The sequence below is a fragment of the Bacillus rossius genome, chromosome 2 (genome assembly GCF_032445375.1).
Source record: "Bacillus rossius redtenbacheri isolate Brsri chromosome 2, Brsri_v3, whole genome shotgun sequence".
In the NCBI taxonomy this organism is placed as follows: Eukaryota; Metazoa; Arthropoda; class Insecta; order Phasmatodea; family Bacillidae; genus Bacillus; species Bacillus rossius.
This window is the reverse complement of record NC_086331.1, coordinates 10944898-10959121: the sequence shown is the minus strand read 5'-3', so window position 1 is coordinate 10959121 and position 14224 is coordinate 10944898. Positions and strand designations below refer to the sequence as shown.

The 14224-nt window shown below is 45.7% G+C and overlaps 1 protein-coding gene and 1 long non-coding RNA gene across 2 annotated transcripts in view; one reads left to right on the top strand and one right to left on the bottom strand.

Moving 5' to 3' along the window:
• LOC134529908 (bone morphogenetic protein 4) overlaps window positions 1-14224 on the top strand; it is a 143157-nt gene that overhangs the window by 112759 nt on the left and 16174 nt on the right. The gene's annotated exons all lie outside the window — the stretch shown is intronic.
• On the bottom strand, window positions 7593-11746 carry LOC134529094 (uncharacterized). Its single transcript, XR_010074461.1, has 2 exons — window positions 11604-11746; window positions 7593-9361 (listed from the first exon to the last, which is right to left on the bottom strand). It is a non-coding gene; the product is annotated as an uncharacterized LOC134529094 (long non-coding RNA).

Below are 14224 nucleotides of genomic sequence, written 5' to 3'. Positions count from 1 at the left end.
AGTAACTACGGTCTGGACACTGCGTACTGGACGGCACCTCGCTATCCTTGCCTTTCTGGGCTGTTGCCGCGGCTGTAGCTGTTTCTACGCGACTATAACAGCGGCTCGGACACACTCAGTCCGAAGTAACTACGGTCTGGACACTGCGTACTGCACGGCACCTCGCTATCCTTGCCTTTCTGGGCTGTTGCCGCGGCTGTAGCTGTTTCTACGCGACTATAACAGCGGCTCGGACACACTCAGTCCGAAGTAACTACGGTCTGGACACTGCGTACTGGACGGCACCTCGCTATCCTTGCCTTTCTGGGCTGTTGCCGCGGCTGTAGCTGTTTCTACGCGACTATAACAGCGGCTCGGACACACTCAGTCCGAAGTAACTACGGTCTGGACACTGCGTACTGGACGGCACCTCGCTATCCTTGCCTTTCTGGGCTGTTGCCGCAGCTGTAGCTGTTTCTACGCGACTATAACAGCGGCTCGGACACACTCAGTCCGAAGTAACTACGGTCTGGACACTGCGTACTGGACGGCACCTCGCTATCCTTGCCTTTCTGGGCTGTTGCCGCGGCTGTAGCTGTTTCTACGCGACTATAACAGCGGCTCGGACACACTCAGTCCGAAGTAACTACGGTCTGGACACTGCGTACTGGACGGCACCTCGCTATCCTTGCCTTTCTGGGCTGTTGCCGCGGCTGTAGCTGTTTCTACGCGACTATAACAGCGGCTCGGACACACTCAGTCCGAAGTAACTACGGTCTGGACACTGCGTACTGGACGGCACCTCGCTATCCTTGCCTTTCTGGGCTGTTGCCGCGGCTGTAGCTGTTTCTACGCGACTATAACAGCGGCTCGGACACACTCAGTCCGAAGTAACTACGGTCTGGACACTGCGTACTGGACGGCACCTCGCTATCCTTGCCTTTCTGGGCTGTTGCCGCGGCTGTAGCTGTTTCCACGCGACTATAACAGCGGCTCGGACACACTCAGTCCGAAGTAACTACGGTCTGGACACTGCGTACTGGACGGCACCTCGCTATCCTTGCCTTTCTGGGCTGTTGCCGCGGCTGTAGCTGTTTCTACGCGACTATAACAGCGGCTCGGACACACTCAGTCCGAAGTAACTACGGTCCGGACACTGCGTACTAGACGGCACCTCGCTATCCTTGCCTTTCTGGGCTGTTGCCGCGGCTGTAGCTGTTTCTACACGACTATAACAGCGGCTCGGACACACTCAGTCCGAAGTAACTACGGTCTGGACACTGCGTACTGGACGGCACCTCGCTATCCTTGCCTTTCTGGGCTGTTGCCGCGGCTGTAGCTGTTTCTACGCGACTATAACAGCGGCTCGGACACACTCAGTCCGAAGTAACTACGGTCTGGACACTGCATACTGCACGGCACCTCGCTATCCTTGCCTTTCTGGGCTGTTGCCGCGGCTGTAGCTGTTTCTACGCGACTATAACAGCGGCTCGGACACACTCAGTCCGAAGTAACTACGGTCTAGACACTGCGTACTGGACGGCACCTCGCTATCCTTGCCTTTCTGGGCTGTTGCCGCGGCTGTAGCTGTTTCTACGCGACTATAACAGCGGCTCGGACACACTCAGTCCGAAGTAACTACGGTCTGGACACTGCGTACTGGACGGCACCTCGCTATCCTTGCCTTTCTGGGCTGTTGCCGCGGCTGTAGCTGTTTCTACGCGACTATAACAGCGGCTCGGACACACTCAGTCCGAAGTAACTACGGTCTGGACACTGCGTACTGGACGGCACCTCGCTATCCATGCCTTTCTGGGCTGTTGCCGCGGCTGTAGCTGTTTCTACGCGACTATAACAGCGGCTCGGACACACTCAGTCCGAAGTAACTACGGTCTGGACACTGCGTACTGCACGGCACCTCGCTATCCTTGCCTTTCTCGGCTGTTGCCGCGGCTGTAGCTGTTTCTACGCGACTATAACAGCGGCTCGGACACACTCAGTCCGAAGTAACTACGGTCTGGACACTGCGTACTGGACGGCACCTCGCTATCCTTGCCTTTCTGGGCTGTTGCCGCGGCTGTAGCTGTTTCTACGCGACTATAACAGCGGCTCGGACACACTCAGTCCGAAGTAACTACGGTCTGGACACTGCGTACTGGACGGCACCTCGCTATCCTTGCCTTTCTGGGCTGTTGCCGCGGCTGTAGCTGTTTCTACGCGACTATAACAGCGGCTCGGACACACTCAGTCCGAAGTAACTACGGTCTGGACACTGCGTACTGGACGGCACCTCGCTATCCTTGCCTTTCTGGGCTGTTGCCGCGGCTGTAGCTGTTTCTACGCGACTATAACAGCGGCTCGGACACACTCAGTCCGAAGTAACTACGGTCTGGACACTGCGTACTGGACGGCACCTCGCTATCCTTGCCTTTCTGGGCTGTTGCCGCGGCTGTAGCTGTTTCTACGCGACTATAACAGCGGCTCGGACACACTCAGTCCGAAGTAACTACGGTCTGGACACTGCGTACTGCACGGCACCTCGCTATCCTTGCCTTTCTGGGCTGTTGCCGCGGCTGTAGCTGTTTCTACGCGACTATAACAGCGGCTCGGACACACTCAGTCCGAAGTAACTACGGTCTGGACACTGCGTACTGGACGGCACCTCGCTATCCTTGCCTTTCTGGGCTGTTGCCGCGGCTGTAGCTGTTTCTACGCGACTATAACAGCGGCTCGGACACACTCAGTCCGAAGTAACTACGGTCTGGACACTGCGTACTGGACGGCACCTCGCTATCCTTGCCTTTCTGGGCTGTTGCCGCGGCTGTAGCTGTTTCTACGCGACTATAACAGCGGCTCGGACACACTCAGTCCGAAGTAACTACGGTCTGGACACTGCGTACTGGACGGCACCTCGCTATCCTTGCCTTTCTGGGCTGTTGCCGCGGCTGTAGCTGTTTCTACGCGACTATAACAGCGGCTCGGACACACTCAGTCCGAAGTAACTACGGTCTGGACACTGCGTACTGCACGGCACCTCGCTATCCTTGCCTTTCTGGGCTGTTGCCGCGGCTGTAGCTGTTTCTACGCTACTATAACAGCGGCTCGGACACACTCAGTCCGAAGTAACTACGGTCTGGACACTGCGTACTGCACGGCACCTCGCTATCCTTGCCTTTCTGGGCTGTTGCCGCGGCTGTAGCTGTTTCTACGCGACTATAACAGCGGCTCGGACACACTCAGTCCGAAGTAACTACGGTCTGGACACTGCGTACTGGACGGCACCTCGCTATCCTTGCCTTTCTGGGCTGTTGCCGCGGCTGTAGCTGTTTCTACGCGACTATAACAGCGGCTCGGACACACTCAGTCCGAAGTAACTACGGTCTGGACACTGCGTACTGCACGGCACGTCGCTATCCTTGCTTTCTGGGCTGTTGCCGCGGCTGTAGCTGTTTCTACGCGACTATAACAGCGGCTCGGACACACTCAGTCCGAAGTAACTACGGTCTGGACACTGCGTACTGGACGGCACCTCGCTATCCTTGCCTTTCTGGGCTGTTGCCGCGGCTGTAGCTGTTTCTACGCGACTATAACAGCGGCTCGGACACACTCAGTCCGAAGTAACTACGGTCTGGACACTGCGTACTGGACGGCACCTTGCTATCCTTGCCTTTCTGGGCTGTTGCCGCGGCTGTAGCTGTTTCTACGCGACTATAACAGCGGCTCGGACACACTCAGTCCGAAGTAACTACGGTCTGGACACTGCGTACTGGACGGCACCTCGCTATCCTTGCCTTTCTGGGCAGTTGCCGCGGCTGTAGCTGTTTCTACGCGACTATAACAGCGGCTCGGACACACTCAGTCCGAAGTAACTACGGTCTGGACACTGCGTACTGGACGGCACCTCGCTATCCTTGCCTTTCTGGGCTGTTGCCGCGGCTGTAGCTGTTTCTACGCGACTATAACAGCGGCTCGGACACACTCAGTCCGAAGTAACTACGGTCTGGACACTGCGTACTGCACGGCACCTCGCTATCCTTGCCTTTCTGGGCTGTTGCCGCGGCTGTAGCTGTTTCTACGCGACTATAACAGCGGCTCGGACACACTCAGTCCTAAGTAACTACGGTCTGGACACTGCGTACTGGACGGCACCTCGCTATCCTTGCCTTTCTGGGCTGTTGCCGCGGCTGTAGCTGTTTCTACGCGACTATAACAGCGGCTCGGACACACTCAGTCCGAAGTAACTACGGTCTGGACACTGCGTACTGGACGGCACCTCGCTATCCTTGCCTTTCTGGGCTGTTGCCGCGGCTGTAGCTGTTTCTACGCGACTATAACAGCGGCTCGGACACACTCAGTCCGAAGTAACTACGGTCTGGACACTGCGTACTGGACGGCACCTCGCTATCCTTGCCTTTCTGGGCTGTTGCCGCGGCTGTAGCTGTTTCTACGCGACTATAACAGCGGCTCGGACACACTCAGTCCGAAGTAACTACGGTCTGGACACTACGTACTGGACGGCCGCTCGCTATCCTTGCCTTTCTGGGCTGTTGCCGTGGCTGTAGCTGTTTCTACACGACTATAACAGCGGCTCGGACACAGTCCGAAGTAACTACGGTCTGGACACTGCGTACTGCACGGCACCTCGCTATCCTTGCCTTTCTGGGCTGTTGCCGCGGCTGTAGCTGTTTCTACACGACTATAACAGCGGCTCGGACACACTCAGTCCGAAGTAACTACGGTCTGGACACTGCGTACTGGACGGCACCTCGCTATCCTTGCCTTTCTGGGCTGTTGCCGCGGCTGTAGCTGTTTCTACGCGACTATAACAGCGGCTCGGACACACTCAGTCCGAAGTAACTACGATCTGGACACTGCGTACTGGACGGCACCTCGCTATCCTTGCCTTTCTGGGCTGTTGCCGCGGCTGTAGCTGTTTCTACACGACTATAACAGCGGCTCGGACACAGTCCGAAGTAACTACGGTCTGGACACTGCGTACTGTACGGCACCTCGCTATCCTTGCCTTTCTGGGCTGTTGCCGCGGCTGTAGCTGTTTCTACACGACTATAACAGCGGCTCGGACACACTCAGTCCGAAGTAACTACGGTCTGGACACTGCGTACTGGACGGCACCTCGCTATCCTTGCCTTTCTGGGCTGTTGCCGCGGCTGTAGCTGTTTCTACGCGACTATAACAGCGGCTCGGACACACTCAGTCCGAAGTAACTACGGTCTGAACACTGCGTACTGGACGGCACTTTGCTATCCTTGCCTTTCTGGGCTGTTGCCGCGGCTGTAGCTGTTTCTACACGACTATAACAGCAGCTCGGACACAGTCCGAAGTAACTACGGTCTGGACACTGCGTACTGCACGGCACCTCGCTATCCTTGCCTTTCTGGGCTGTTGCCGCGGCTGTAGCTGTTTCTACGCGACTATAACAGCGGCTCGGACACACTCAGTCCGAAGTAACTACGGTCTGGACACTGCGTACTGGACGGCACCTCGCTATCCTTGCCTTTCTGGGCTGTTGCCGCGGCTGTAGCTGTTTCTACGCGACTATAACAGCGGCTCGGACACACTCAGTCCGAAGTAACTACGGTCTGGACACTGCGTACTGCACGGCACCTCGCTATCCTTGCCTTTCTGGGCTGTTGCCGCGGCTGTAGCTGTGTCTACGCGACTATAACAGCGGCTCGGACACACTCAGTATGAAGTAACTACGGTCTGGACACTGCGTACTGGACGGCACCTCGCTATCCTTGCCTTTCTGGGCTGTTGCCGCGGCTGTAGCTGTTTCTACGCGACTATAACAGCGGCTCGGACACACTCAGTCCGAAGTAACTACGGTCTGGACACTGCGTACTGGACGGCACCTCGCTATCCTTGCCTTTCTGGGCTGTTGCCGCAGCTGTAGCTGTTTCTACGCGACTATAACAGCGGCTCGGACACACTCAGTCCGAAGTAACTACGGTCTGGACACTGCGTACTGGACGGCACCTCGCTATCCTTGCCTTTCTGGGCTGTTGCCGCGGCTGTAGCTGTTTCTACGCGACTATAACAGCGGCTCGGACACACTAAGTCCGAAGTAACTACGGTCTGGACACTGCGTACTGGACGGCACCTCGCTATCCTTGTTGAAATACCTATGAACAATATATTGTCACGATCCACCTTCAGAGGGGGGGGGGCGAGAATCGTAGCTCTTTACATAGAAACAACTCGCTTGGCATCAACTAGTCTTAACTTCATAAAATACTTTACTGTACCTAGGATCATAGGTTCGTCATCCCGTACAGGATGTCTGGTGAGAGCTGAACTAAGGAGATTTTGCAAAATAACATAATACTTAATTAAAATTATTTTATTCTTAAAGTCAAATACTCAACATCATTTTAAAGAACATTTAAATAGCGGGATTACAATTTAAAACAATAATCTCTTTACTTCCTTAACGATTGAACGACCTTACAAGAGAGAGAATGAGAGAACTTCACTAAACACTTCCCTAGTCCTTCCGAATACCTCAAATCATAATTAATACTTAAAATTAAAACAAAGATAAGTCCATACTCACATTTTCCGAAAAGCCTTTCTTGATCGATTACTTAAAACTAACGTAGGGGCCTCTCCTGCCCTTAAAATCCGAACGAACATTACATTTTAAAAAATTATAACTAAACGACTAGTGACAAGGGCCATTGCCTCCGCCCGAAAGCTTGAAGATGACTACATTATGACCTAACTTAAATTAAACGACTCGTGGCCTCTGGCGTCGGCCATAGCTTCCGCCCGAAAGCTTGAATTCCTACATCACGAACGAACTAACAACTCGTGACCACAGGTGAGACGCATAGCCTCCGCCTGAGTGAGCCCCGAGTCACCACTCACTTGCGCTTCAATTCGCGCGCCCTGCCGCGCCTACCATAACAAAAGCTCGTTATTGAAGTCAAATTTACTAAACAACTAACTAGAACATCTGGGAAGACTACCCCCCCTCTACCCCAATGTGCAGGCCACACCGCGCGGCTTGTTACGACAGCGCGCCCCAGTAACTGCGGCCCGTGGCTGCGCCAGCGCGCGGCCAAACAAACAAACAAAATTCTGCAAGCCCGCAGCGCGCCGCGCCGGCCCCGTGCCCCAATTACATGGTCACGCCACTTGCGCTGACGAGTGAACAGAGCAGCCAGCCCAGAGTCCCGTCAGTAAAGTCCCTAAATTTGATTTCAACAACCCTGCTAAATTTCAACCCGCGACATAACCCTCCCCTCACAGAGCTCGAGCCCCATCGAGCTACCTCAAAATTACAAATTGTCTTTTTCCATTAAACCATAACTATAAATTCCTCATTTCACAAAAATAATAATTTTCTTAGTTCCTTGCTGTCTGAACATACATCTAGATTCTGCATAAGATTTATTTTAAAACAACAAGTATTCATAAAATTAAATGTAAAACTTTTATCTGGTTTGTTCTCACAGGAACCTTCAGAGGCTCGAGTTCTCAATTCTAAAATAAATTGTTCTGTTAGTGAAGCTCTCTTTACAAATTAAATTACTGTTCTTAGTTTCTCAGTATTCGTTAAACAATGTGCAAATTCTTGATAATTATTATTATTTTTTTTTTTCGGTTTCCGTTTATTACCATACTTCTTTCGTTCTTCAAAAAAAATTAAGTGTCCTTACAGTGTTTCAATTAATTAAACTCTTATCTCGTGAAGGTTGGTGCAACTCCTCGAAGTCAGTGTTGTCGAGAAGAGTAGCTCCCTGGGCTGGCCATCAGCAAACACCACTCAACTCCAACAGCTACTGGACTGGCTTCCAGGGCAGCTCACAACTTCTCCCCACATCTGCTTCGGAGTTGTGCCATCCTCATCACGAACAGATTACAATTCTGAAACATCATCAACAGGCATTACCATCACGCCTGACAAATACAAAACTAACTACTAAACTGCAATCGATGGGCAAGGATGCAAACACACAAAAAAATAAAATTAATTAATTCAACTGCTAACATAAAGTATCCCACCCTTAGCATAATCTAATCAGGCAAATAATTTGATAGGAAAAACTTAAGGAAGGGAAACATGACCTCCAATGATTTTCCCTAACTCTTGAGTCTTGATCTTCTCTATACAGCAAATAGTCCCCACGAAGTAACTGGGTTGAAGGTCAGTTCACATGACCCACCCATAACCTCTTCTACTCTTCTTTTCTTCTGGGGGCAACCACAATGCCCACCAATCTCTCTCCATGGTGCCGAACCAGCTATCCCATGAGAGTAAACAACGTAGTCAATAGAAGCGCAGAGGGGAAACACCAATCTCTGGCTTGTCGAGTCATAAAACTGCTTTATCTTCTTCTTCTTCTGAGTAAAAATATCTGACTAACCTTGCTTCTATTCTTCCAAACAGTAAAAGTTCATCAGGTATCTTCATGAAAGAAACATTCTAACTAATAATTCTTCATTTTTCTTCTTCTTTATTTCTGTTAGTTGTAATAGAAGGCCATGTTAGGGAGGTTATAGGGAAAAAGAGTGGCCAATTCCCACCCCATCACCCACCTAGATCATGACTAATTAACTTTTAAACTTTCTATTTCAAACAAATAAAAAAAAACATTTTTTTTTATTCAAACTTTTAAACTATAATTACTTTTACTTCATAACCTCAAAAGCTAATCAATAATTCTAAATGAAATTGTGATTTACTGCATCCTTGTTCCATCCGATCTGTTTGTTTATAACCTTTCTTGTAAAGTATAAAATTTTCAAACATTACTAATTCAAAAAAAAATTAAATTCTGGTGTCCTTTGAGTTACAATTAACTTTACTATTTCTTAGCTTGAAATAATTTAAGTTTTCAGAACTATTTCATTGTCTAATTCACAACACTTAAAAATCAACTCAAAACAACAAATCATCAAAATCAATAAGATCATCTGACCTACCTATCAGTACTGTGAACTTGAACTGTTCGTACACATTTATAATAAGCTATTGTATTTAAATTCCAACCTAAATAAGGTTTAAAAAAAACTACTAATCCCTCTGTAAATTAAGAAAATTAACTTTAAAAATTAAACTTAAGGTATTAGTTCTTTTTGACAGCTACCACAACTCACTAGTTCCATTACATTACTATAACCTAAAAAGTTCTGTAAATAATGTTTATAACAAAAAAAAAACTCCAGTTACTGTCTTCCATAAAAAAAAATAAAACTTTACATGACCTTATTAATCTCCACTTGTAAGTCCATGGCTGCCAGCTTTCTCTTCTCTTGAATCTTCAGTCTTGGCTCTTGTTTCAGTGATCTTGTATCTTGTCTCTCGAACTCTTGTCATCTTGTAAACTGGACTGCTGCTCAGCTCATCTTAAGGAATCTGTAACAGTTTCAAAAATACATGTTAATTTAAATTACATAATTCCTGTTCTTTGGTCCTAAAAAAAATTGTATTATTAGTACACATTACCCTGAAACAACATTATTATTCATTGTTTATTACTTAAAAAAAATGCTTTACCATAAAATCCTTTTTTGTTCTTTTCATTAGGCCTATTTATTTTCCTTCTTCTTAATTAAATTCTGCTTCAAATGTTAATCTTAACTTAAGACCTACCATCTATTTATTATTCATTACCTACATTATTTATGTTACCCTAAAATTCCCATAAGTTTCTAATACTTCCTATCAAAGACATTCTCTCTAAAAAAAAAATTTACTTGTGACTCTTAACTTAACAAACTTAAAAAAAACTTTTACACTAGACTTAACTTATTATTCATTCTTAGTTACTAAATTTCTATTTGTAAACTTTAGTACTTACAAACAAAAACTGCCTATTTCTCTCTACCTCTTAATCTCTTTCAATTATTACAATAATAATGTTACCTTGCATCTTTAAACTTTCTTCTTTTCAATTAAATTAGACATCTCATAACAATAAAAATTCTGCCTATACTCTTCTTATGGGTGTACAAACCAACAACAAAATTTCAAATTCTCAAGTTTCCTTATATTTAAATTATGCAATGCACATAACCTCTGTGGTGCCTGTACCCTTTTAGGCCTACCACCTTCTCCTCTCACAGCATGACAACTCTTATTCCTCGGGGTCTGTATTCACTGTTACAAATCAAATATCTCAAAAAAATTAAAAACAAATTTATTATTTTAAGAAAACAAAAATTTACATTGAATTTACTATGGAGCCTGGAAATCTTAATGTCTCACAGCAGCTAACATGACTAAATCCCATGGAACCCCAGGTTTACCTAACCTGTGCCCAAAAATTTAAGCATACCAGGCTTTCCCTGCACTGGTTTTACAGCATCACACACTATTTAGGGCCCCTGATCTGCCATCAGTCCCAAGGAGTTTTCCCACAACCCCTCTACACAAGCGCCTACCGCATTCCTCTCAATTGGCTATCGGTTTTACGGCATTCTTTTGGGATCCGACCATCAAGTTAGGGCTAATCGAACACTAAACCTCCATACTTCCAAACTAATGTAAATCAATTAAATTTTCTCTGTAATTTCTTAAAATCCAAATAAAAATTATTCAAACATGCCCAAGAAACTTTCAAAAAAAAAAATTCATAATCTTATCTTCAAACCCTTAAAATAAAAATAAATAGATTACTCTGTTTTCTCCTTAATAACTGTAAACTGTCAACAAATATCATGTCGTAAATTTTAACTATGCTTACTGACTCTTAATCATAAAATCTCATTTGTCCTAATTAATAAACAACCGATTTCCTTAAAATCTCACTGTATCTCTCACACTCAAACTTCACTGGCTGAATATCTCAATAAATTCAAAAACAATTATCTAAACTCTTAAAGAAACTCCTCCCCAATTATTCAAATTACTTCACCTTATTTTATTTCATTACTTAAAACACCTTACTCAAAAAAAATTAATTAATTATCTAGCTATCTTCCATTATTATTTATTTACCGAACAAAACTTTCTCCTAAATTAATTTAGTAAAATTCAATTTCACATTAGGAAAGTACACTAACTCTCTACAGCAATGTTTCTCATTTCCCTCCTTCCTAACTGAATCCAATCTTACTTAACCTCCATGGAATTTACCTCACAAAATAACCAAAAATTTCACTGTAGTGCCTATCTGCTATAGGCCCACTACACAGGGGGCTCTAACCCCACCAACAAACTTCATTGAAATGGTACCCTATCCCATACAGGATAGCCACTTCGGTACTACCATGGGGAACTCCTGCCCCAAACTACTCACAACTCTCAGGATTCTCCTGACCCTTAATTCCGTAGTCAGCCCATCTCCTATGGTCTGCGCTACAATTCCCTTTCTTCCCAGGGACACAACGCCTCACCTTAGGGTCCCTCGCCCTAATGAAAACATTAATTTTGTCTCTCTGTTCTTTTGGAGTAAATTCCCTCTACACACAAAATCTAGCCTTCCCAGTTTTCTCAATGCTTATCGATTTTATAGTGTACCTCCTTAATAATGTTTACAAATCCCAAAAAAATATTTTTAAAACCGAGGTAGAATTTAACTAACAAAAACATAAACAACTTACAACGAAACACTTCTAGCCTATACATCATACACTTCTTAAAATAAATTACTTACATACTGAAAGTTCCTCTTCTTCTAAAACACACTTAAATTTAAATTTATTTAACCAATAGTCTATTTTCTTATCGCTAAGTTACCGTACAGCTGATCAAAACAAGGTCACGGCCGTCCACGTCTCCGTATGAGCCCGTGACGTCACCGAATTCCATCAGGTGCGCCAACCCTCGCTTGCGGTTCCTCCGTTCTCCGCTAGGTCTCAGCACCTCCCCGTCACGTGTTCACTCTGCCACGTCCACTGACGTGTCGTTCTGAAACAACTCTCAACATTTTTCTAATTAAAACAAAACATCACTATAAATTCTATAACTCTCTTTTACATAAACTCTCGTTTTCTCTTTAATTCCTTTCTAACGTTTATCCTTCCCTCGACTGATTTAATTCGTACGTCTCGTCTCCTACGCGCACGAAAACAAAACAAACTTCTCTTGAAAATAATTCCTATTTACGACAAAAAACTTTATTTTAAATTATAATTCTCTTAACCTACAATCTTAAAATGAACTTCAATTAAATTAAACCACTTGCATTATCTCTAATAAGCATTTAACTTATAACGTATTCTCCTCACGTAATAATCCCCGATATAAATCTACAATAAATTCAACGACTTAAAACAACTTATCACTATAAACTTTATCCTTACAAGTATCCTCAAATAAACATCTGTTACGTCAAAAAAAAAATCTCAAAGACTTCCTCCACTATAGACTAAAATTCCGTAATCCTCTCCTCAAGTAAACTCTTAATAACCTGCTATCAGAAGCTGAAACTAACTTAATAATAAACATAAAAATCTACCTCTCTCTCTCTCCAGAAATAGAACCTATCCGGCGAACTCTACCATTTCTGTCACGATCCACCTTCAGAGGGGGGGGGGCGAGAATCGTAGCTCTTTACATAGAAACAACTCGCTTGGCATCAACTAGTCTTAACTTCATAAAATACTTTACTGTACCTAGGATCATAGGTTCGTCATCCCGTACAGGATGTCTGGTGAGAGCTGAACTAAGGAGATTTTGCAAAATAACATAATACTTAATTAAAATTATTTTATTCTTAAAGTCAAATACTCAACATCATTTTAAAGAACATTTAAATAGCGGGATTACAATTTAAAACAATAATCTCTTTACTTCCTTAACGATTGAACGACCTTACAAGAGAGAGAATGAGAGAACTTCACTAAACACTTCCCTAGTCCTTCCGAATACCTCAAATCATAATTAATACTTAAAATTAAAACAAAGATAAGTCCATACTCACATTTTCCGAAAAGCCTTTCTTGATCGATTACTTAAAACTAACGTAGGGGCCTCTCCTGCCCTTAAAATCCGAACGAACATTACATTTTAAAAAATTATAACTAAACGACTAGTGACAAGGGCCATTGCCTCCGCCCGAAAGCTTGAAGATGACTACATTATGACCTAACTTAAATTAAACGACTCGTGGCCTCTGGCGTCGGCCATAGCTTCCGCCCGAAAGCTTGAATTCCTACATCACGAACGAACTAACAACTCGTGACCACAGGTGAGACGCATAGCCTCCGCCTGAGTGAGCCCCGAGTCACCACTCACTTGCGCTTCAATTCGCGCGCCCTGCCGCGCCTACCATAACAAAAGCTCGTTATTGAAGTCAAATTTACTAAACAACTAACTAGAACATCTGGGAAGACTACCCCCCCTCTACCCCAATGTGCAGGCCACACCGCGCGGCTTGTTACGACAGCGCGCCCCAGTAACTGCGGCCCGTGGCTGCGCCAGCGCGCGGCCAAACAAACAAACAAAATTCTGCAAGCCCGCAGCGCGCCGCGCCGGCCCCGTGCCCCAATTACATGGTCACGCCACTTGCGCTGACGAGTGAACAGAGCAGCCAGCCCAGAGTCCCGTCAGTAAAGTCCCTAAATTTGATTTCAACAACCCTGCTAAATTTCAACCCGCGACAATATGATCACTCATCCGTTAATGTACGTTCCTGAAAACTTAATTTTAAAAACCAATTGTTAAAAAAAAAAATTTCACCATTTAAATACTTATTTTCTTCAAACTCACAAACATATTTCCTAATGTTACTGGGTTTGAATTAGTGATGAGATGCTTCTATATTGGTTTACATTTTGGTCTTCTTCTTTAAATAGCTTCTTGCAGAAAAAATATACCTCGCTTAGCTTGTGTGCATGTGTTTTCAGCTCGTAAAACTGAAAAAAAGCACAGACAAAACTTAAAAGAGCAAAGAAAAACTATTCGGCTCGGCGGTGGTCGGGGGCAGCGTGAACGCAACTTTTCTTCGACGACGGTGCAGCGCCAGCGCGCCGACTCCAGTAGAGTTGCCTTGTTGAGGAGTCGTATTCATACCACCAGCGAAGTAACGAACATTATTTCCAGATTCTCCTACTCTGTGCTCGCCACTTGATCACGTGACGATGACTTCGTGCTGGCGGACGACTTCTGAAACTTGTAGCTTGCACGCGCGGTGCTGGAAGATGATGCGGCAAAGCCCAATTCAAATCTTGGTTACGTCCGAAAAAAAGTCATGGTGGAAAGTTACGGACCTGACACCGTTGCGATAAGAACAATGAATACAAACAAAACAACTTTGGATAACACTGCAACAAA